Source organism: Prionailurus bengalensis, chromosome D4 (genome assembly GCF_016509475.1).
Source record: "Prionailurus bengalensis isolate Pbe53 chromosome D4, Fcat_Pben_1.1_paternal_pri, whole genome shotgun sequence".
Lineage (NCBI taxonomy): Eukaryota > Metazoa > Chordata > Mammalia > Carnivora > Felidae > Prionailurus > Prionailurus bengalensis.
The window spans coordinates 34149317-34171733 of record NC_057359.1 but is presented as its reverse complement, the minus strand read 5'-3'; the positions used below and the strand labels follow the sequence as shown (position 1 = coordinate 34171733).

General features: G+C 36.9%; 1 protein-coding gene across 43 annotated transcripts in view; it reads left to right on the top strand.

Annotated features, from left to right (window-relative positions):
• Positions 1 to 22417, top strand: part of PTPRD (protein tyrosine phosphatase receptor type D) — a 2207515-nt gene that overhangs the window by 1833066 nt on the left and 352032 nt on the right. The gene's annotated exons all lie outside the window — the stretch shown is intronic.

The window sequence follows — 22417 nt, the reverse complement described above, 5'->3', positions numbered from 1 at the left end:
ATTTACTTCAGAATTTAATATTTGCCTTTTCCCCATTGCACATATTTGCTTTGGATAGCAATATTGTACCCTAAAATGTCAGTTTTCTTGCTTGACATTAAAAAATTAGACTGAGGCTCGCAGAGCCCATACTTCCGTTGACCTTGGCTGTAACTGCCATCACAGTAAACATTGTTGTTTGTTGATATTGGCACTTCAGGTGGAGCATATCAAGTGCAAGGGGCTTCATGGACCATGTGGTTCACATCACATACCTGGAACATATGGTTTGTGTTGTCCTCACTGAACTTTCCTTAAAGGGCATTCATCTTAGTTTTCTTTTGAAAATGCCATAGTTTTACTTTTGAATCAATTAGGAGACATTTTTTCATCCCTCATAAGTTTCTGGCAGGGTTTTGAGACAGGCCATGACAAATTTTAATATAAGAAATTGGGAAAACTTGAAAGAAAACACTTTAAAACCAAATGCAGGATACAATATTTTTTTCTGCTTTCTGGCAGGCATTCCAGATAGTCCCTTAAAATGATAAAATCTAAGGACTAAATTTGATTTAACAAACAATATAGGTGGCATATTTTTAAAATTTTTTCTTAACATTTATTTATTTTTGAGACAGAGTGAGACAGTGTGTGAGCAGAGGAGGGGCAGAGAGAGAGAGAAGGAGACACAGAATCCAAAGCAAGCTCCAGGCTCTGGGCTGTCAGCACAGAGCCCGACGTGGGGCTCAAACTCACGAACAGTGAGATCATGACCTGAGCTGAAGTCAGACATTTAACCAACTGAGCCACCCAAGTGCCCCTAGATGGAATATTTCTGAGTAGAGTCTAGCAGTTGCTGCATTCAGAAATGTGTCCAATGTGTTTCTTGTTCTTTGGGATGGCATTGGAGGTTTTCCAGGAGAACTTTAATTGACTTTTCTTTCACTGAAGACAGTGGAAAAACAAGCTTATGCAGGCTCTTCTCTCCCAGAAGTAATATGGTATCTTATATATTTATAGAGAAATTTAAACATTTTTAAAATGTGGTCTGTTTGATCTACTTGTATTTGCTTTCCTGCCTCTAGAGCATATTGAGTCCTGATAGCCAGCTTTCAACATTTAACCTATGCCTTAGGCTGTTATTTTTAAATGCATCCAAACTTAATCTTGGTTTTCTTTTACTATGTGGTTTCAATAAATCACAGATGACATTTTATCTTTTCCTCATTTTGGTAGTAGTTATTATTTCCATTAGGATGGCCACTCACTAGGACTGAGTTCCTGAGCCTCTTAGTCAAAATAACTCTAATCCAGAGTCCAGTTTTGCCAGTTACAACTCTCTGGATGAGGACAACACTTTAGCTTCTTTTACTGTCCTTTTACTTATCTCTAAAATGAGGCTATTACCTATGTTATGAAATTGTTTTAAAGGTCAAAATGGATAGCATATATCTGTATTCATACAATATATGTTATTGTGTCTGAAATATAGTAGGTGTTTCTTAACATAAGTGGATTTATTTTGGTGAGAATTAGAATGTGTATTAATTCTTCATAAGATGGTTCTGTGTTTTGGACCTGAATTTCTACCCTCCAACCACATACACAAAGGTAACGTGTAGTATGTGTACAAACTCAGATTCCAGGTTAGCTGCATTAAATCTGGAATTCTTCTCTGTATAATCTTAGGCTCCACCAAGGTTGCCTCAAAACTAATGGTCCACTGAATGATATGAAAACAGCATGATACCTTAGAAGGTATCAAGGGAGTAGACAATTCTTTTTTTTTTTGATTAAGGATGAAATTTTTTCCTATTGTACACTGTACATTGAACTTGATTAAGAAGTTCAAGAATTGTAGATGTTTCCATAGTGTTTGCATGCTTTCAAAGGACCTTTGTCTCCCTTAGGAGAATCCCTTAACATTCAAATGAGGACACTTGTTTTTGAACATCTTCCAAAGAGCCAGACTGGACAGATGTTTCTTAAAATGAGCTGCTAAAAACAAGTGAAACTAGAATTTAAAGAAAACAGTCTAATCTGGCTTGAGTCTTTTATTTTTAAAGTCAGAGACAAAAATCGTGGCATAGTAGATGAGAATGTGGTATTCATTTGGCCTTTTTTTATAAACAAAAAGCTCCTTACATGAAGGTACCATTTGAGGAGAAGAGATCAGTCTGAAAATGAAGATGTGATTGGAACTGTTTCATTTATATTGGCCATTCCTTCTGTATGGCTGTATTATTGCTTGATATATTGAGTACCTCCAATACTTTCTGAAGGTAGAGCATTTCTGTAAAACCTTTCATGAGACAAAATGGTGTAAAGCAAACAATTACCATTAATTTAGGTGGAAAGTTTTTTAGCATTCCCAGACCCTGGAATAGCCTCTCTTGTCCATTTGTGATACCTTAGGGCACATCTTGCTAATGGAGGCACAAAATAAATGGAGACAAGTCATAGATGCTCAGATGCACTGCCAACCTGGCGGCAGGATGCTGAGATGCTGAGTATAGTTCCTGGAGAAAGAGCTCGGTGGAACCGTTCTTGGGTTGCCTGCTGTCTTTATAAAAGCTCACTGCCAAACAAATGCTGGATGATGTTTTTGTCTTTTCTTGTAAAAGTGAAATATTTGAATTTCTTTAAGTTAGGGAAAACAGCTACTAATGTAGGTCTTTCATAAAAGCAAAGTGGTATAATGTGAACTTTAGAAAATGGGGGATTCCTTATGTCATGAGCGTTCTGCAGTATTTATACACATCTACCATTCTGTAGTTTAAAAATGAGTCGTTTATGGTAAAATCAACCCAGTCAGTTGATTGACATCATATAAAACCAAAATACTGGCTGGTTTCCAAATTATCTGATGTATTTGTTGCCTTGAGATAAACACATCACACTCAGTCTGTTATACATGTAGAGTTTGCCCACAGGAATTCTTCTGGAACCCCCACAAAATGGGAAAATTGTAGCTGTGAGTATTTTAAACTCCTGGTTGTCAGTTTTGTTCATGGAACCTTCAGAAGTGATTTTCCCCCTGAACTTCAACATTAGTAAAGGAAGTCCATTGGTCCTTCCATCTTCTCCACTCTAACTCCAAATATAATACATCTTTTCCCCCCACTTTCTACATTTTTACACTTCTTTGTAGAGGCCTTTTTGTTTTCTTTAAAAGATGATTCCTTTCATCTTTTGCCATTGTTTTCATTCACTGCCAAAGAAAAGCTTTCTCTTGAAGGCTCCAGAATATAAGGATGGCTTTTTATAAGCTCCATCCATTGGGATAAAAAATGTAATGCTTTAATGCCCTTGAAAATAGCAGGACAGAAGGACATTCTGACATCTAGCTCCTGATGCAAATACAGCCTAGTCCCAGAAGAGCATATTTACAGGTACATAAATTTACTCAAAACAACTCCAGACTGGGAGAGGTTGATCACTTTTTTCTGTCCCTGGGATTATGAAGTTTGTGAATATTGTCTGCATACATGCATATTAATCATATGCCCACAGAGAGCTGTAAATTCTTTGAATGAAAACATTCATTGTGAAATAAATGAATGTAATTATAATTCATAGGAGCACTTTTGTCAAAGTGCAATTTGTAACCCTTAAAATCAAAACACAGCAGGCACCCTTAATTGTGTTCAAAATAAGTCTCTTATCCTAAATAGTTTTCTATTAATCAACCTTAACTTAATTCCCTAATTCTTATATTATTTTGCTTCAACTTGTCTAGAAATAACTATAATTTAGCATTAGTTTGTAAATGATAGGATTCAGTGTCTTTGACAGAGGTCAGTTGAAAAAGGAGGCATGAGTGAAGTTAGTTTTCTGAGCCCAGTACAATAGTGGGGATATTCCTCATGATTTCTCCCACAGTGTGAATTTCTAGGGTGAGGCAATGAAGGAAAGAGGATCGTATACATTGCAGCCAGAAGAACCTGGGTTCCAATACTGGCATTGGTTCCACTTTTCATCTGTGTGACAACAAACAAGTTATTAGCTTGTCTGAGGCCTATAGTCCTCATCTATAAAATAAAAATGGTTTGCAAAATGGTTGTGAGAAGTAGTCATATACAAAATACAGTTTTTGGCATGTAATAAATGTGTTTGTGTGAAGAATTGTGTTTGCTGACAATTAACACAGTATGGGAGAATGTTTCTGTTACTATAGCTGTTTTGACAGACTACACAAAACTTGGTGGCTTAAGTAAAGACATCTGTTATGTTCACAGATTCTATAGGTCAGGAATTCAGGCAGGGCACAGTTGAAATGACTTTTCTCTGCTCCACAGTATCTCAGACTTTGGCAGGAAGACTCTAAAGGAGGTAGATGGAATCATCTGAAGGCTTACTTAATAACATCCACTGGTTGATGTTGGGAAGTCTCAAACATCTAGGGGCTGGTCCAGTTAGGTGTCCTCATACATTTCTTGCTCTGTCTATGTGCAGTCTCTCCACGAGTGCCCTCTAGCATGGCAGCTACAAGGGTAGCTGAAACTCTCCCATCTGGCCCAGGATTTCTAAAGCACATGTTCTGAGAGAGAGTGTTGCAGGATTTTTTTTACCTCAATATATGGGATTCCTTGACTCATTGCTTCGAAGAATAAAGTGGTGGACACAGAATGGACGCAGGCAAAAGTGTTAGAGTCTAAGATTAGAAAGGAAGAATAGTAGGAAAGCTCTCTTTACAGAGAAGGGAGATTTGAAAGTGAATGCCTACAGACTACAGGCAAGGGTCCTTGTTTTATAAAGTTCTGGTCAGCCCTCCCTTCCTTTCCCCTCGTTCCTTCTCAGATTCTACTCTTACTGGCTAGACAACTCTAGATGCTGTGTTGTCCATTTCTGTTTGGCTCGATTCCATTGTGTGAGGACTCAGACTGGTCATACTGTCCCACGTATAACATAAGTTTTATGGTTTACTTTTTTTAATTAAGTATTTTGATTGTCAAATTCCTGAGGGGATCCTGAGGGGGAGTAGGTGGTCCCATTACATTCTTAAGAGGGACTTTATGCCTAAGGGGGGTTTGCTGTAGTCAAATACTCCCAGCATTGTTCCAAAATATGTGTTTTTCCCCACCCAGGGACCTCAGGTCCTAACCTTTCCCTCTCTGCCTTCTGAATCCTGTATTCTTCTATCATGAGAAGACTGGGGATTGGTGGGTGGGGGAGGGAGAGACCTCCAGGAGAATTGCTGGTAGAAGCTGTATCTTTTCATGACCTAGTCTCACAGTCACACATCATCGCTTCCAGCATCTCCTGTTGGCCAGTGAAGCCCTAGCCCTCTACCCAGATCTGTGGCACATGAGCTTATGGGGTGGCATATATATGTATTTGGAAAATACTATCTACCATAAGGAAATAATATTTGGATCAGGAGGGATATCACTATTTTTTAATTTTATTTCTTCTTCTTTCTCCTCTTCCTCCCCTTCCTCCTTTTCTTCCTTTATTTTCTCAGTAATTAAGAGTCTCCTATGGTTTATTTTCTGAATGACATGTGGAGATAATGTTTGAGAGACATGTTGGAGCCAGGTATGAAGGCTTCTTAATGCTAGGTTGAAAAAAAGCGAGCTGTTTCGCAAGCAATGGAAGGCTACTGAAGTGATCTTTTCTATGTACATGTGTGTTTATATGTATACATACACATACATATGTACATGTATCTATATCTATATCTATATATCTCTATCAGCGATATATTTTTTGAGACAGCAATGATTCCATGAAAGAAATGATTATCCAAGTCATAAAGTACCATTTTTCAAAGAAGATGAACTTATAGGGTCTCAGATTTCCAGTTTCTTAAAACTGAGTGTTCAGAATTAAGAGTCAAATCATGAATGTAAGGTCAGATTATAATAGAATTGAAGAGATTCCCATGGGAGAGAAATCCTAACATATACAGAAAATACAGCTTCATGCCTTGCACCCAAAAGTCGTGGACTTCTTAGACAGGATCTACTTATTCTTTCAAATTTGCGGCTCATTCTTCATAGTCCTCTCTTTAAAAATTAAAATGTGAAAAACCATGGAGACTTACAAAAATAATAATTTGAAATGCTGCTGTTGGAGTATTTATGGAATCCAGGTTTAAAGCCTATATATATAGGCATATATATATATGAAATATATGAAATATATGAAATATATGAAATATATGAAATATATGAAATATATGAAATATATGAAATATATATATATATATATATATATATATATATATATATATTTAAACCTGGGAATCACAGTCTATAATGCTGAAAAACAAAACAGCAACAGAAACAACTCAGTCCTTAGGAAAAACAAATAAACAACTTAGCAAACCTCAAAATAATCAGAACAGCCCTGAGAAAAGCTAACATAAAGGATATTCCCTGCACTTACACCTCCTGATTTATTACTACCAAATCTCTGATATTTAATGAGAACATACTCATGCAGACATATCCTGTTTTACTCCTTAATTGTCCTCAAATGCTATGTTCTGCCCCATGTTTTAATAAGTGAAGAGTTCTACAAATCCATTGCTGTGACTAAGATAACATCTAGGTTTAACTATTGATAAAGAAATCTCCATAGGTGTTAAGTGAAAGGGAGAAAAAAGTGTTAATTATTTAAAGCTCAAGTTCAAGCTTCCTCTGTGGGAGCTCCTGTTAGGTTTTGTTTGTCATGCTAAGAGTGTGTATCCCTGCAGGAGTTAGAGTCCCACTGAAAGGGCTTAATAAATAAATTTACATTCTTGCTTAGGCTTCTCTGGTGTTAAAACGCTATTTGTTGTTTGCCTAATACATAATGCATTTTTATAATGTTTAGATGAACCACATGCATTCTACACATTGTTGTGGGCCAGCTTGTACTAAAATGACAAATGTGGTCTCACTGCTGTTTTGCTGCCCCATTGAATATGATACATACATGTTATGCTCATAAATGCAGTGTGTGAAGTGGTAGTATTTTTATATTTCAGCTTTTTTTTTTTTAAGATCCTCATGAGTTTTGTGAGAAATGTTCTCAGGGCATTTTGGGGGTCATCGCGCATCATCTTCTGCATTGGCCAGTTGGCCAGCATCTTCTATAGCCCAAACACTGTATGGGGTCCCAAGAATGCAATAATTAAAACATATAGTATTATGCATTTTAAGGGGGAGTGCAGGTGATCATTGAATGGGTGTTGTTGTGGTTCCTTTTATATTCAATATTTTCTTGAAGACAACTATAACAGTGTATATGCCAGGATGGGAAATTTGCAGTCATCTTCAGAAGACTGTTTATAATGGGGTTTCTCTTTGAGAGTTTTAATAAGACTAACTTAGCTATGGCTCACACACATCCGGGGCCCTGAAACTCAGGTTAGCACTGTGGGATCTACAGCCCAACTAACTGTGTGATGGGTTTGTAAGATTTTGAGGAGCTAGCCTGGGAACATGTATGTTGTTTCTGTGAAAAATTAATTATGAATGTCAAACAACGTATTTGCAAATAGGTGCATATCACAATTTATTCTGGGAATGGAAAGATAAAGATATGGAAATATATATATGTGTGTATATATATATAATCTATATTTACCTAGAAAGCAAAAATGTAGACATATATGTATGTGTATATACAGTATCACTATATATAATACATAAATGTGCATACATGTCCTATATATTTGTGTGTATTTATGTATATAGTCAATATAGAGTTATATTCGTACATAGGCATATAAATGTAATTAATCATAGGTATATAAATAGGTATTAATTGGTATATAAATATAAGGAATACAAAATTGCAATTGAATTTTACAGTTCTGAAATTATGCCTTTGCTAGACTCTGAATCTCAAGGTTAGACACAGATGGAAAGGTGGGCATCCATTCATGATATTAGGTAGAATGAATCAATAGGGGAGAAGACACATCAGCTGAGTGAGAAAGTGTATCCTAGGAATTGTAGTTCTTTCTTCTTTGAGGAATAAAAGATGGGGAGAGATGTAATTAAAGTTATAGAAGATTGTGCTTCCTAAGGTGTATTTTAATTAGCTTTTGAGGAGAAACAGGTGGTACAATTGAAAACTGTGGATTCTTTTCAACATGGGTTTTCCAATGTTAGTTCTTTATACTTCTTATAGCTTTTATAACAGTTTCTTTCTCATTTTTTTCTTTATTTCTTCTTTGATTAATTAAATTGATTTTATAACATATAAGTTATTATTCTAACTGATATATTTCCAATTAGGTAGTAAAATAATAACAGAGCCATATTATTTAATATATAAAATAAGATTTATAAGAAATATTTCGATACTACATTTAATCTCCTTGTACTCAGTTATGTTAAATATTTGAAGGAGGTTAATTTACTTCCTGGCTAATTGATTATTTTTTCTGTAATAGATAGGCAGAATAAAATATAAGATATTGGCAATTAGAATTAGTAATTTATAAATTTGAGAACCTTTTATTAAATTTAATGCTCTAAAATGTACATATCATGCTATAATTATTAAGCACTCATAGCCTATCCAAAGATGAAGCTATAATAACTGTCGTGGAAGATGGGGGTCAGCAGGCAGGAGGAGCACGAGGAGAACAAAGCCTTCTTTGGTAGTGACCTCAGTCATGGCAGATACATCATTGGAGAGAATATCATACCACTCTTTAGATTTTCATCTCCAAATCTCATTATTGGTTGTAAATATTTATTTCTTAAACCACACGTTTTTTCAGCAACATAATTGGTGAGTCCTTTAAAAGAAAACACGTTTAGCAGTTTTAAAGCAACCCTGATCAGGAATGGAAGACAATCCTTGTTCTCTGACAGTACTTTGTATGTAAAAAGTATAGCCTCATATACACACTGTAATGATAATGGAGAAGCCTCTTTTGAAATCATCCTCTTAGACTGCAAAGTTGATCACAATGGCTGAGAGGGTGCCCTCATGGCTCACTTATTTTTCTTATAATTGTGGAAAGTACAGGGATTTTTAAGCAGTTTTAGAAATAGGAATTTTGGAGAACAGATTTAAATGTCTAAATTTCTGGATCAGAAATCAAGTAAAAAAATGTGAATTGTTGAGATTGCATGATAATGAACAAACTGCCTTGTGGTTGTGAGATGTCACTAGAAGTTGGATGAGAATTCATTGTTGTAGGGTTCGCAACATTCAGCAGGAATCGACCATGGTTTCTGCTGCTAAACATGGAATCCTTTTCTTCAGGCTGTTGATGCTAAGGATTGCTGTTCCTGTGCTACTGTCTTACAGCTTTTACATACCAATTTCCAGCTTAACCCTGTATGTACCTACAGCAAGGTCATCAGTTTAACTCATGAAATCCCTGAGATGGTTTTTCTGGTGTGCACTGTGAGCAGAGTCATTCTGTACATTGTAGGGACAGTGTGGTCAGTGCATAGTAGTGTACCACATTTTATTCTTTACCAAACCATTTGATTTTAGGCTGTTTAAACTACCTTTGCTACTATTAACCCTCATTTTCACCGATACCTTAACGAACTGGTTCCAAATCATGCCATCAGTTTTATTTATAAGAGTGAGTATAAATGTGTTGTGTGTTTTTATGTATTAATGGCCACATCTGTATAGTTTTACATATATGGGAATAGGCTCTGCCAAGTCACTAGAAAATACTTAATGCCTTTTAAAACGACGTGCACTGGAAAGGACGTTTGGGGATTGTGGTTGGTAACACTCCTTCTGTTCTCTGGAATCTTATACTATTGAAAGCAAACATGGATCAAAATACTGTATTAGTTTTATGATTGAAAAGTACTGAGTGGAGACATAAGCAAGGTTTTCCTTCATCCTTCCTGAACTAGAACTCTGGAATCTTCCTGAGAGTAACATAGAAAAAGACATGGTTGGGGGGGTGAAAGGGGGAAGGGAAGAGAGAAGAGGGGATGTGTGGAGAGGGAGAGAGAGAAGACATGACCTGATTTATAAAGAAATATTACGCCAAAATATATATATATATATATATTTATTTATTTATTTATGTATTTTTCACTTCTGTTAAAAGAACAAAACATGTAGCATAAACATACAAAAGTTTCATGGATGGATATTAACTTCTGCAAAGGCTGGGGTTTGAAAAGTTCAAATATTTGATAGTAACTTAAGTCACAATAATTAATCCAGGACTCCTGAGTCATAAGGACAGTCAGGGTCGTGTCAAGCATGGGTGTGAAATGATGACGGGATGTGATGTGTCCACGCGAATTTTTCCTTCCAGGTCTATGAGCCTTACAAAAGGAGCTACCTGGAACTTCTGGAAGTTTAATGCATTCAAAACCTTATAAAAATATAACTACAATTTGAAATTCTCATTTGAATTGTTGTCTGTGTTTTATTTTCACACTTCATTGCTGGGATTCCAAGTTGTCACATAAAGAGGCTGTCACAGAGATAGCAAGAGACACAAGAGGCCTGCAGGCCTGCACCCACAAGGAATGTGGAGACCAGCAGAGGCTCAGATACAAAAGACACTAAGGCCCCCAGCTGATCAAAATAACTGCCTCCTCTTTCCCTTCCCTTTGAATCATCAGTCCTCGAACTAAATAAACGTGTTGTTCACTTCCCAAATGCTGTCCCCACTGCTTCTGGTTCTGGGGTCTGTTAATAATTTAGGGAGTATTACAATATGTCACAAGAAAGTCAGACATTTTAGAATAAAAGTTGTAATTGACATCACCCTTTATGTGTCGCTATTTTCGGAGAACAGTCTGGCTACCACATTGTGATGGTTGGGACTTCTGGTTTAGAATTTCTGAGATGGAACTTTGAAAATGGGTTCTGTGCTGCAAATCTTTAATTTGGAATCAAAAACCAATATTCCCTATGGCTATCTTAGGCACATATGACATTTAAAAATGCCATTTGATTATGTCTCTGACCACTATGACCCTTGAAACAAAAAGAAGCTTCTAATTTCCCCAGTATACATCTTGTCCATTTGTTTCATTCATTCAGATATTCTTTTATACAAACATATATGGGTGCCTACTGTGTACCAAGCACTCAATATTTTTTGAATATAAATAAATAAAAAATATGTTAATGTTTGGCAATACATTTTAATGGGGGTGGTAGATAAAGAAGCCAGTAGATACAATACAGTGATGAGTTTCTTAAAGTTGGTACAGGGAGTTGTGGGAGGAGAAATAGATAAAGGATGATCTCTCAGCCTTAGGATGTTCTGAAACTGCTTTAGAGAGGAGATGATGATGGAAAAACCTAAAAACTGAGCTTGAAGGACTGCTGCATGGAGATTGACATGCCAGGCATCATTTCTAACATATGCAAAGATATTAGGAAGAATGTTGCTTGCCAGGGACCTGGGGACACCTTGCGTTGGTCGACGAATGGGTCCATGTGGGGAACACTGTAGGCAGAATTGGATACACAGCCAGTGCTTAAGTCCTGAAGTCCTGTCTGATGTGCCCTGAGGGGTGGAATTTATCCTGAAGGTTGGCCATTGGGAAGAGGCACAAGGACACATTACCATGTATCAGCATGGAAATATTGATCAGATATGTGTTTTAGAAAAAATACTCTGGCTTCACTGTGTGGGATAGATCCCAGTAGGGAAGCTATGAACAGATGTGTTGGAAAGCTTCTGTAATTGTCCATAGCATAGAAGAAGAGGGGCTGATCCAGGATGGGGACAGCAGGGATGGAGAGGAGGTGATGGATAAAAGGTCTAAGATGCTGAAGGTGACTTGAGATGATGGATGTAAAGGCACAGTGCCTGGAATGCTAATGATGATGTTGGTGGAATTACTGGGCTTTGTTGCCTTTTGGATGGAAGCGGAGACAGTGAGCACAATGGAGGGAACTAGGATTACAGGGTTTTTTGGTCAAATAGCTGGAAAAGGGGGTAAAATAAAGAAATGCAGGGACACACAGATTTGGGGGGGTAAAGTTGCAGTTTTTGTGTGAGGAAATACTGATTTGAGGCACATTCATTGATCAATGAATCTGTGATACTAGTTAACATTGATTCAGCACTCACTGTGTGTAAGCCATGTACTAAAATCTTTATATTTAAGCTTTGCAACAATTCCGTGAAATCGGTACACATAGCATGAGCCTTTGCATATGAGCAAACTGAGTCACAGAGATGGTAACATGCTCAAGTTCACACAGATGATGCGGGATTGGGCCCTGGAATTAGAACCCAGTTTGGATCAATTGCAGAGCCCTCACAAGGCCTCCAAGAGACTCACAAGGCCTCCAATGAGACTCAATTGCCCAGGGTGTTTATTTAGTTCTATTTGTATTAGTGCTTAAATCAAAGAAAACTCGTGTTGATACGTGTTCACTGACCATAGGAGAGAAAACTGAGAAGAAAAAAAAAGAAATAAAAAAGATCGCACCTTAGTTATTTTGCTTGTAATTTACAAGGCTTTTCAAATGCATCAGAGATTAAATGCTTCTTGACAGTACCCAAATTTATAGTAATTTTCAGAAGTAAGGGGACCTTGGCTAGTTTAGTGAAGGAAGCAAAGAAATCTTGGAAAAGAGTGAAGTATAGCTCATTTTGAAATGTTCTGTGACCTTGTGAAATGAGAAGCGTTTTTTCATCTGTGAATGTACCTTAATCATAATGTAGCCCAGGGGAGCCAAACATTTTATATGTTTTAACAAGCTAAGTGATTTTATAAAAGTGCTGTTAGAAGGATTTATTTTAATTGGACGTTAAGACATACTAGTCTTAAATCATAGCTAGTTCTTTGCTTAGAGCTCTATTTCAGGTTAGCTTTCATAAGGAAAGTAGCTGAACTAATTTTTTTTTCATCAAAATAATCCTCAATATTAGAGTTTTATTTGTTTTTGCTTGTATTAACTTCAGGCTTTTTAAATGCTTAAACTTCACATTCAAAATATTGTAGGGTGTGTGGAGGGGGTGGGGGGTTAATGTGATTCTCATTTCATGTTTAGCACATTTTATTCCAGCAATGTGACATACTGAAAGGAATACTTTTACCTTATTATGGTGGGTCTCTACCGGCTGGGGGTGGAGGCTGTTTCCCAGGGAATATGTGGCTAAGTTTGGGGACATTTTTTGGTTATCGTAACTGGGAGTTGAATGGAGTGTGCCTCTGACATCTAGTGGGTAGGGCCCAGGGAATGCTGCTAAATATCCTACAGTGCACAGGATAGTCCCCCACTATAAAATTTATGCACCCCAAAATGTCAATAGTGCCAAGGTTGACGAAACCTACTTGATGCAGTAGTTACACTAATTAAGCATACACAAATGGAGATATTTTCCTTAGCAGGTAAATAAAAAATACTGATGCTGCATGGCATTCAGGAGGAAATAATAGGTGCAGTTGTTAAGGAAATGGAGGCATAAATTAAAACTCAGGGAAAAAATAAATGAGATCTGTGAAGGAGAATTAAAAATGCAATAGAAGGAAGAGGCAAAGTGATCCTAATAACCCATACCTCCATTGTGCATCATCTGGAAGACTAGAGGGAGTGTGAGTAAGTGACAGTTGGGATATCCACATCCTCCTTTATAGTAAGAAAAGTATATGTTATTACTGCAGTTATTATTAATAATTTATAGAGCATGAAAAATGTGTTAAGTGCAGTGCAGAGTATAGAGTCGGTCACCACCCAGAGGGTTTTGAGCTTATAATTAGGCAGATGGAGCCATCTCAAGCTCAAGATGGGGAAAATAGGTGACAACACAAGAAAGATGTCACAGTTGCTCCAAACTTTCATGTGAGTTTTATTTGCCTTTCAGTTAAACTTTAATTTAGAGAAAAAAACACAAAAACAAAATGAAGTCAGTGAGTACCATGGAAAAAAAAGGCTTTGAAAAATGATTCACACTTCTGAAAAACAAAACTCAAAGATATCAGCTGATATGAATTAGCTTGAAATACTCATCATAAAATGTATAAGGAAATCTTATATATATATTTTTTTTTTGAGGGAGAGAGCGAGAGCTCGTATGTGCATGCATACACGCATGTGCTATGCACATGCAGGGGAGGGGCTTAAGGGGAGGGAGAGTCTTAAGCAGGTTCCACCCCCAGGGCCCAGATTGGACCTCCATCTGAGGACCCTGAGATCATGACCTGAGTGGAAGTCGAGAGACGCTTAACTGACTAAGCCACCCAGGTGCCCCCAGGAAACCTTATTAGGAAGTAAATATCAAGTTTTTCAAAAAAATATGTGAGTATACATGTTTAATACATTCATTTTAATATAGGAAATAGATGGGAGTTTTCTGATTCTGTTCCATATGAATTTTTCAATTAGATGTATTTGTGGTATCTATTGTTTTTAATTGGCAGAATCAGAACAGAAAGAATAAGAGAACTCAAGCCTGTGAAAACACACACACACGCACACACAGGTGTGCATGTGTGTGCATGCACTTACACACCCTAATACACACACCAAAATAAAAATGTTGGAAAATGAAGATTTGTCACATTTTCTTTATAACTATGGATGTCGTATTTTAGTCTTTAACCAAAAATTCCATAAAACACAGTTTAATGTGTTTTCTGAAAGAGATACTATTTCACAGATAGAGTCTGACCTCCTTGGTTATGAAATGGTGCTTTTCTTAAGAGGGTACTATACGATAGTGCTTTTCTTAAGAGTATACTATAATCGATGTCTTGTCCATCTGAAAGTAATTATTCAGCTTCTATGTTTTCCTACTTTTTTAATTTTTAAAGAAGCAAAATAACAAATGAATGAGTAATTGCCAGAAGGCAGAATCAAATTTGTATTATGTTGTAAAATACTACTCTATTACTATGTTGTAAAAATGTTACTCTAAGTATGGGAGAGTCCCTGTTGAACCCTAATAAAATATGAAAGAATCACAACTAAACAAAGTTGGAGAGCTGAAATGAAAATTCTAGTCAGTATGTTTTGCAAATATGTTTAGTGTCAAATTCTTTGGGGGGAAATTAATGTCAAGCTCAGGTAACTTTTTCTTCTCCATTTGACTTTGGTAGCAAATGATAAAAATCCATTGGCATGAATGACATGAATTTCATTCTATTTAATTAGAGAACTTCTGCACTAGTAACATTATTTTCAAGTCTCAGTGAAGAAATGGACATAGTGAGAAGATCTGGCAGTAACTTAAACCAAAACGTTTATAACAAAGTTCTCTTGAATGTTACATTGACTAGATTATCGGGAACGTGGACATTTAACAGGCAAGGAGATGGTACATACGTGTATTATTTAACACAAGGTCCAGGGGAATAGCATCAAATGATAATTTAGTTTAGATGAAAATTGGTGACATTTTAATCCCATGAATGCTTATGAACTTAGATGTTTGCCTTCTCTCCATGATTCTTTCAATACTGGTTTGAGTAATGCATGTTCACCCAGTGTCATTCCAGCATACCTGAAATTGTCCAAGAACATTTTCAAAGGATAGATCCTGCTAGGAACTGTTGAAAGATAAACTAAGGCGTATTCAAGATGTTAAGAGTTTATTTGAGCAAAACTTCCTTTGAATTGGGCAGCACCAAACTGGAAGTGGTTAGGAATGCTCCACCAACACCAGCTGGGGAAAAGACAGTGTGGGACAAAGTATGGAAGCAAAGACAAAATTGTTTGATAGCCTGTAGCTTAAACCTTAAATGGCTCTTTGTGATTTGTTGTGCTCAGCATTTTGATTCTATAACCTTCAAGACTTTACAGGCTTTACAGATTTTGGTTTGCCTGTGTAGCCTGCCACAGAACCCCCTCAATCTAATGGCTTCCTTGTTTGATTAACAGTATAAAATTGAGTGCTTGGTAGATAAATTCTTTCAAATGGAACCACAAAAATGACATGTGGAGTGTCGTATAAAGTTGCCAGGTTTTTTTTTTTTAATTTTTTTTTTCAATGTTTATTTATTTTTGGGACAGAGAGAGACAGAGCATGAACGGGGGAGGGGCAGAGAGAGAGGGAGACACAGAATTGGAAACAGGCTCCAGGCTCTGAGCCATCAGCCCAGAGCCTGACGCGGGGCTCGAACTCACGGGCCGCGAGATCGTGACCTGGCTGAAGTCGGACGCTTAACCGACTGCGCCACCCAGGCGCCCCAAAAGTTGCCAGCTTTTGAATGAAGCAGTCTCTTCAAGCAGTAAGTGTATAGGAAAATAATCTGGGGAGATGGGTCTTTAGGTAGATGCCTCTTTAAATTAAATGTAACACTTTAGCTGACTGCAAATGAGCACAATTCCATATTCAATTTGGGTATTTCTCTAACTCCAATACACAAAATATTTGGCTACATACTGTTTTAAAAATTAGACTTCAGAACATATTGTTATAATTTTCCCGGATCCATTTTCTAAAGTGTTTTGATGTTTAACATGTTCTATATCTTAGGGAAATGATTGTTCCCTTGCTGATTTTAATTTAAATAATGCGTGTTGTTACTACTATTATCCCTCACCTTCTCAGGAACACCTTTTCAAGGCTTACTCATTTACATGCTTTCTTCTTTCTTTCTGCTATAGTAGTGCTTTTAATTCATTCTGTGAATATCAGTTGAGTGATGTTACCCTGTGTATTTTTAAATTAGAAGTACTGTGTCATTTTTCTATAAAATTATGTAGTTTCAATTTGGGATTATTCATTTAGAATGTATTTCTTTTCCATTTTGTCCTTATTTTATTTTTTGATTGTTCTTTTCAATATGATACTCTTCAAACAATTTTGTATAAGTAGATTGAAGTATGTAAGAATGTCTGCATTGCCACAGTATTTTTTTAATTCATTTATTTTGAAAGAGACAGAGGGAGAGAGAGCATGAGTGGGGAAAGGGCAGAAAACTAGAGAATCCCAAGCAGGCCCCACACTCAGCATGGAGCCCAATGGATGCAGGGCTCGAACCCAGGACCCTGAGATCATGACCTGAGCCAATATCAAGTTGGACACCCAACCAACTGAACCATCCAGGCACCCCTGTATTGCCACAGTGTTAAACAAAGGAGACTCCCTCCCATGCACGGGCACATGCACAACACACACACACATACACACACACACACACACACACACACACACAGGCTGTGTTTGTCTTCGCACTTGCAAAAATTTCTACCGCAATTTCTTGCCACCTACTCCTTTTCAATCTGTCTTTCTCCAGAGAAACTCAGCTAAAGTTGTGCTCTCAATTCTACCAGTGATCCTCTAACTGATAAAAGCATGGCTCTTTCTCAGGCCTCATCCCCTGTAACCCATCCACACCTCTACATCTGACCCTTGACTGATTATCTCACCAATAATTTTGGTTCTGGGATGCCCTTTGACAGATGACCTATGTTTTCCCAGTCTCATGGCACTGGGTCACTCTCCTTTTTCTGATACCTCCTCTTTCTGCCCAAATCAGTGGATTAGTGAAGAATGTCATAGGTTCAAAGAGTGACCCCTCTTTTTGCTAGCTAGCTGAGTGATTTTAGATAATTTATTCAGAGCTCTTATTTGATAAATTGGAAAAAAAAAATAAGAAGCATAGACTTGTGTGATTTTTTCCTCTTAAGCAATCAGAACGTACTTGGCCTAAGTGAGAAAGGGAGGAGACAGAAAGAAGGAAGATACTTCATAGGGACATAGCAAAGCTCCTGTTTGATATTTGACTGGCTTCCCTTTCCTTCTCCACCCTGTGGTACTGCTCTCTCCATGGTACTAAACCTGCCTGAGCTATCCTTTGTTCATATGCTTCTTTAACCTGGCATTCTAAAAAGTCTCGCATTCTGACTCCAAACTACTTTTCCTAGTTTATCATTTACTTATCCTTTCAACAAACCTGTTGCTGGACACACTTTTCTAATTTACTGCATCCTAAAAGAATCTTCTAGATCTATATGCTCCCTGAGTTGCATTTTCTAGCACCTGTCCATAAGATGATTGGACAGCCTAATGGCTCATGCCCCTCCACAAACCTTCATGACCCTTCGTGTGGGAGAATGGAAAATACTAGAGGCTTTTCCCACAGCCTCTGAAGCCTAGGGATGGGGTTTCCCACATCTGTCTCCCAGGTATACTTCGTTGTGGTCCATTTATATCCTGCTGGTATAGCCAATCCAGCAGGTGTTGTTTTCTCTGAAATTTCTATGGCAGAAGCAAAAATCAATCTCCATGCTCAGGTCCATCTGACCTTCAGGAGATGCATGCTAGGAAACTTTTCTTCTTGGTGGTAGACGGAGGATAAAACGGAGACGGTGCGTATTTCTGGGCTTCCTGGAAGCTCTTCCTAAAATTCACCTCACTCTTTTGATTACAGCATCAGTGGGAGCCTGTGGGCATCCAACCATGGAATCAGTGGCCAGTCTAACTGCCTGTAGGCACTCCTGATATTCTGAGTATTGGTTTTGAAATCTCATTATTTTCAAGAAGAGAAAGCACCCTCCTCTGTCCTTTTCCATAGGAAAGAGAAAGAATGCACTCTCTTGGTCAACATTGAGCTCCCCACGAAGCTGATCACAGTTCTTGGCAGCTCTTCTTAGGGCCACTGAGGGAGGGGTTTTTAGGACAAGGTGGGTACTGATAGCAAAACCTGCTCTGGCATTTTTCAGCCCAAGTTGCGGGTATGTGGTTGTTCCCACATATTGCTGGCTTGCTCACTGCAAGCCATCTCTGATATCTGGGATATTTCATATTTTTGTTCTTAGATTCAGATTATAGACATAATTCTGAGCTCAGGAAAATCCCACATGGAATTCTAATATGGTTAAAGTTGTAAGTTTTAATTGAAAGATAGTTGATATGAATCACTTAACACAGTGATTCACAATGCCAGCACACTGCAAGTTATTAAATATTTCCCACTACTGTTATATTATTATTTGTATGATTACTTGTGTAATTGCATATAATAATTTCACTCTCTTTATGTAACTGACTTCTAATCATGTAAAGTCCAGAGTCTATGTCTGATTCAGTATCTAAGTTTTAAAATTAAGATTGCAAATCAGAAATTATTTCATTCTGTATAAAATGACATTTTTCTGGAATGCTACACAAAGCAATTTAGCTTAATCCTGCAGCTGCCAAAAAAAAAAGAAACACATGGAAAACCATGGTGAACATATGTGTCTTCATATATTTTTCTGCATGGAATCAGAATGAAACCTGTCTAGTTGAGTCATATGCAAATTGCATACTCACCTAATTTGATGTATTTTTTGGTATCCAATAAAGCCCCTTTTAGATTAGAAAAATAAGTGTGATCTTAAAGAATAGATTTCACTACAAAGAGCAAACTAGCACTTAGCTTTCTTCAGAACTAGTTTTCCATTAAATAAGATACTCCTCTTTGTGGTGATTACTCTTGAGTGAAAATGTGGGGAATGGCCAATTAGCAACAACATTTCTTTCCAAGATGGTGTGTTCTGTGTTTGCATTAGTGACATAGTCGCCAGTGGGCATCTTGTCATTTGCAAAAATTTAAATAAAAGTAACAACTTAACCCCAAGATTTATAAACTGTTTTCAATTAGTCGACTAAATATTCTCTTAATTTGTATCTTTTTAAAAATTGTATTATTATTTTTAATTTACATCCAAATTAGTTATATGCATCCATACAGTGCAATAATGATTTCAGGAGTAGATTCCTTAGTGCCCCTTACCCATTTAGCCCATCCCCGCTCCCACAACCTCTCCAGTAACCCTCAGTTTGTTCTCCATATTTATGAGTCTTGAAACTACATCAATGATACATGAGGGTGTGGTATATGAAAGATTGGACTTAATATATGGAAAGAAAATATTCTATTTTTGTATAAAGCCAGTCCTCAATCCTTTCTACTTTTGCAATGTTAAAATAACATTGTTGCAGGTAATGTGTGTTTACAGGGGAAAAGCTTTGTGATTTGGGTAGAGAGCAAGAATCAGAATTCTTCACAGCATAGCAGTTTCAGAAGGCAGAGGTCATGGAAGACGAGGAAGATTTGCTTTGTTGAATCCAGTGGCATTGTGTAGCATTCATTCCCAGGGAGGACCATGTGGCCTGCTCAATGACTTCACAGAACAGTGCACCGGATATTTAATATACTGGAAACTACGCAGATTTAGAAATAATAGAATTTAACATGCCGCACAATTTTGTCATTTTTCATAATGAGTCATCTAGACATTTGCAGATCCGTTGGCTAAAGGGATGCATGTATTTTCCCTTCCACCTGTCTTAGAACACAAATTTATAAGTATTTTTGTAGGAGGCAGTTTCTGTGAAAGGAGAACATTTGTCTTGTTTTATTGCTAAAATTTTATGAGACAGTGACAACTGTAGGTTTTTGTGATAGGAAGCCACATTAACTCCATTAAGATTATGGCCTTCCTTTTTTAAATTTCTTTTTTTCCCCTCTCACATAACATTTGTGTGGTTTATCCCTGGAAAACGTCAGAAATGGAAGGAGTAATGAGGAAATTTTCTCCTTCTTCCTTCTGAACAAACCATTACATTTCATCCTGCTTTGAATGTTGACCTAACACTTAAAATATGTGAAGTGAATCATAAGCAGCCTTCGAGTTGTGGGTTCTTGTTCTGGTGTGTTTAATGATTTGCTCAAATGTTGACAATTTTCTACAAAGGGGAGGGAGGAGTACTTCAAGTTAAAACATCATATTTTCAAGCAGGCTTCAGTATAAAAATATGGACAAAATAGCATATCTTATTACAGTAACACACTGTAAATGCTAGTAGTTTTAAACATAAAGTGTAATTCATTTAGGAGGAAAAAAAAAAGCAGTTTTCAAATGCCCAAATGATTGTGCAGTAATAATTAGAGGGAAATAATTGTTCAGTTTTTTAGTTAACGTACTTTATTTTAATGGAACACTTTGAATTAACAAACATATCCATACTTTTTGTGTGTGTGACAGTAATAACCACAGTGTATCTTATCAGATAATTAACTTCCACAAACATAATAACAAGTCTATGGAGCAGCAATGACACTGCTATAATAAAGTATTTCTTTGGATGTTGTAATCTTAAAAGGAGAGCAACTACTTAAATTTAAGCAGCTGCCTTCATGTAAAGGGACTGTCACTTTTTTTTTTTTTACAGTGTGTTATAGAGACACATTTCTGTGAAGAGAAATAAAAGGAGGGGAGGAAAAATACAAAAGTGGACAACAGGGAAAGCATGCAAAGAGATTTAGAAGTAAGCACATACAGGCATCAGGGAAGGTAATGTTACAGCTTGGTATTGGGTGGGTAGAATGGACATGTAATAATATCTGTATTACCCTTTAATTAGGATAAGTGACTTAGGAGTTCAGCTTTTCCTTCTAATTCAGGTAAGCTATTTTCCTTCAGTAGCTCTCAAAGGATCAATTCATGAAAAACAAAAGCTGTCTTTTACTTCTCTTTTCTCTTTTGAAGTAATGTTATTATAAGCAAGCTCCAGATTATACGGTTCCATTTGGACATCTTGTAACCCAATGGTGAAATGCAGCCAGGTCTGTGGAAAGGAAGGACCGCCCAAAGTACCAAAGTAGTTGTCAAAACACTGGGAGAGGATTAAACTCTGCTCTATTTTTGTGTGGACATAATAGCTAGCTTAATATTTGTTTCTGTTCTTGATAATAATATGATACATTTCAAACAAACAAAACAAAAATCTACCTTCAATTTAAAACTGCTTGGGAAATAACTGGCCCTTGCAAAAGAAACAAACAAACAAAAAACAAACCAGGAAAATAAGAAAACCCCAACTCAGTTTTTCTAAGGGTAAGCAAACAATACATATCTATTTTTTGTGCTTCACTTTAACTGCTGTAATCTGACAAAATTTAGGTGCATTCTGATAGAATTTAGTGTTCTGCTAAGAAAGCATGAAGTATTTTGCATTCTACCTAATCATTCAATTGTGTGCGATCAGCAAACATTTCCCAGACTGTGCCTATTGAATTATGCCTTCATTGTTCCGTGATTGATAGAAGTTGTGCAATTAATTTTCCCCTCATTAAGGTGAAATGCACCTTTTGTGATATAACCATGGGGTGCAGAGATTTAATTTAAAATTATGTAAAAACCTGTGAAAATGCAAATATTTCTATATGAATATGAGGAGGGAAATACTTCAAAGCAACTCTGACTGTACAGGCATAGTGTACTGTGGTATACATACAACATGAGTCATTATTTCAGTAAATATGCATTCAGGAATACTATATGCTATTAACACCAGCGCTTTCCTGAGGTATATGACTTGGTGGTGTTTGCCCACCAGGAACATACAGATTTATTGCAGGTAGGGCTTTCACACTGATTGGCTGATCCTGTGCATGTGAGAGGCAAGTACTATATACAGGTGTGTTTTCCCCTGCTTCTCAGGTGAGCTGTTGGAGGTCATGGACACCTGCCTCATATTTGCACTCATGATGCTTAATATAGTACAGTAAAACCTTGGATTGCAAGTAACTTGTTCTGCGAG